Below are 3,383 nucleotides of genomic sequence, written 5' to 3'. Positions count from 1 at the left end.
TACTGTGATTGTACTGTTTTATGCCAGGTGTTAAGGAATACTATTTGCAAGCAGTTAGCGAGGACCTGACGGTGCATTATATTGTATAGAAGGTTCTTTTGATCCTGAAAAGCCAATTGTGCATTTATTGTTCTGTACCTAATTTGGCCCTCCTGAATCTCTATATACTACCCCGTCCATTCCTAAATGTATGTCTTTTTAGATATTTCAATATGAACTACATACGAATGTATGTAGACATAGTTTAGAGTGTAGATTCACTTATTTTGCTACGAATGTAGTCTATATTGGAATCTCTAAAAAAGACTTATATTTGGGAATGGAGGGAGTACATATACATATGGTAGTTATGTCAAGTACTTTTTTAGTCTCAGCTTTTTAAAATCTTGTGACTTATCAATGCCAGCTTACTAGACAATGCGAAGGAAGCCCAGAAGTGTGATTCAGTGGGGATATTGTTGTTGCATATGCCTTGCATGCAAATTTAAATATGAGGGATTCAAGGGCTAGGTAGCATGCTTCTACTTGACTGAATTTAAGTAGGAGAGATTATCAATTGCGTGCCGCGTCTTGTTGTACTTTCTGGGTTGTTTGATTTCCTTTGGTGGTTTTTCAAAATAATCTTGATTTAACCATGATTTGCTCTGGTGGTTTTTTGAAATAGTCTTCGTTTCGCAAAGACATCATGGTGATCGCGCCTGGAATACTCAATGTCTTCGCTTGTGGTTTGTGTTCTTCAGGTCTTCACTTGCCATGATATATCTCTGATTTCTTCTTCTCTGTTCTAATTAGAGTCTGTTCTGTTTGCACCAATTCGAGATAATGGTCGTGGAATGCAGCAGCCAAGACAACAAGATCTAGCTCGACTTAGGACTGATGACAAATAAAATTTGATTCAGATGGTTCCTTGCATCTTCCTCTCATAATTAAACCTAATAATACAATTTTTTGTGCTCTTGCTTCTGCAGATTCTAAAGAATTGATTTGTTGTTCGGGCATTTCGTGCATTTGGAGTTCACAGGTATCTAAGTTTCTCTTATATGTGTTCTCAAAGAATTTGGTACTCAGCACTTGGATTTTTTATCTGAACCTATCATCTCAAAGCCTTGGGTAGAACACGAGCAATTGTGAGATAGAGCTATTTGCTACACCGTTTAGAAAACAGAACTGATAAACTCTCGGTAGTACCTATATTGATTAGCTATGTGCTTACCTGTAAGTTCTTTGCGAATTATTGTAATTCTTGGTACATCAAGGTTTAGATAATGAAAATGAGAACTACATGTTGAGCATTGCTTATAATGAAAACGTACGTCCATGGTTAAAGAAGCTTTATTGTTTCAGTCTATACTGAAGCTTATATTGTTCCCCGGTTGATCTAGACATCAAATATTTTAAGCTTCCTTTTTCTGAGCCAATGGGCGAACTAAGAAAGGGAAATTCGTTCCTTAAATAGTAGTGGCATTTTACTACGCAGATAATACCGACAATTTCTCAAACGAGTCAGCATTATCATTCAGTCAGTAGGTTACTAAATAAAGCCGGAGTTCGCATGGAGCACCAACGATAACCTCAAGCAGATGCATCGAGACAGGTGATGAACTCTCCTATGTTTCCTCACGTGAATCTTGCTCCAATCGCTTGATTGTTCTATCCGGTTTGTTGTGACAATACAATAATTTACTGTTTTTTAAGTGGTCCAGTCTCTGTTTGATTTGGAAAGATCGGGACTTTCTTTTGAGTTATTAAAATCTGTCATTGGCCATAACATTCCAGATTCCTTGTTTTATTTCCTCTTTTTTTGGGACTTCATGGTTGGATTGGACCTTGTACTGTTGTGGCAATTTTTTTGACTCCCATTGCAATGGACGGTTATGCTTATAGTTGATGGTGATGATCTTTGTTGTGTTGAGCCAAAATATACCTATTGTGTTTACTGTGGATATACTCGTAAGGATAAGACACACACACACACAATAACTTTGCTTCAAGAAATCGCCTTTTTAGGAATTTATGTACTAACAACCATTCTACAAAAATGCAGGCAAATCAGAGTTTATGGCACCCGAACTCTTCACTGGCAATTTTAACGAGTTGGTGGACATATATTCGTTTTGGATGTGCATGCCTGAAATGAAAAGGTGAACCTTCTAACAAGAGATTTTCTTTGGCTGCCTACCGGTTCTTTTTCTGTTGCTTGACTTTTGAACTCCATGGTTAGAAAATGATGGAAAAGTCTTGGACCTTGCTTAATGCTTGGAACTACACCTTTCCAAACATCCTTGTTGCTTGATGCCAAGAGGATTTCTCCAAGAGATTGGAACTATGTTCCTCTGCAGTTCTCCATTCAGACATTTCTATGGTTAGAGCTTTCTTCTGACAAAATTGTGCTGGTGTCTGGTTGTAAAACGTATTTCCTATTACAGCTGAGAAAGAGAGTAAGTAAAAAGGGTAAGCCAAGGGCTAGCCTAAAATTCCAAAAGGACTATTTCCTGAGGTATTTGTCGCCGGCCAACCTGTCATCAACCCAGGGTTGGTCGCTTGAACGACATTCACTTCGAGGGAGTTTTGATTAAAAGTTTGTGACTTGTCATGCATGGAACATGCATCTTTTGTTAACATTTTCATTGCATTATATATTATATAAAAGTGACAAAGTAGTGTTCTGGTCATTGCTTTAGTAAAACAAATATACGTAGTATATGGTTATGAAGTTGAATGAATGCTCAATGGTCGGTTCAAGACTTCAAGAAATTCATAATTTGTTCTGTGTGTTTTGATTAAAATGTGACCTAGCTCAGTTGCCAGACTGTGGATAGAGGGATGCATGGCCACCACTTTGCCGGAATACCAACAGTTAGCCATTTTTTGGGTATAGCTATCAACTAGAATCCATTTTTTGGGTATAGCTATCAACTAGAATCCACAGCTTCACATTTCTCTTTGTTCAAATGTTCTCTAAATACATGTAACTTATATGGCACAATTTCGATGCCACTTGTAAGTTGTAACTTCACATGATTTGGTGATTTGTCAAAGAACGGCGGTGTCGGAGAAGACGAGGGGGAGGGGGCACTGAGCCAACAAAGGAGGCGGCTATGGTAGGGCGAGCCGATGAGGTGTAACACGTTAGCACTACTACGGGAGGGGATCAAGGCAGAGAGTTGAGTGGTTGGTAGGGGACTTCTCGGCGGTCCGTGGGGAAGCACGGTGTGAAGGAGAGAGGGCACCATAGTGAAGGTGAGGTGGGCATTATCCGGTTTTAAAGAAGAGGACTCCAGCGAGAAATGCCTTGCTACAGAGGGAAACCGAGCGTGAAGGGCAGATTTCGACAGGAAATGGGAAGGGTGCATCGCGGGGTGGTTTTTTGTGTTGGCATGCGT

The 3,383-nt window shown here is 39.5% G+C and overlaps 1 long non-coding RNA gene across 2 annotated transcripts; it reads left to right on the top strand.

Annotated features, from left to right (window-relative positions):
- The first annotated feature begins 19 nt into the window (after window positions 1-19).
- Window positions 20-3,153, top strand: LOC119343172. Of its 2 annotated transcripts, XR_005165938.1 has the most exons (5): window positions 20-740; window positions 969-1,021; window positions 1,478-1,594; window positions 2,045-2,141; window positions 2,222-3,153. It is a non-coding gene; the product is annotated as an uncharacterized LOC119343172 (long non-coding RNA). The 2 variants fall into 2 exon arrangements; XR_005165937.1 differs by having other exon boundaries at window positions 20-1,021; window positions 2,222-3,151.
- The last annotated feature ends 230 nt before the right edge of the window (window positions 3,154-3,383 follow it).

Source organism: Triticum dicoccoides, unplaced genomic scaffold, assembly GCF_002162155.2.
Source record: "Triticum dicoccoides isolate Atlit2015 ecotype Zavitan unplaced genomic scaffold, WEW_v2.0 scaffold117533, whole genome shotgun sequence".
Classification (NCBI taxonomy): Eukaryota; Viridiplantae; Streptophyta; class Magnoliopsida; order Poales; family Poaceae; genus Triticum; species Triticum dicoccoides.
This window is presented reverse-complemented; position numbering and strand designations above follow the sequence as displayed.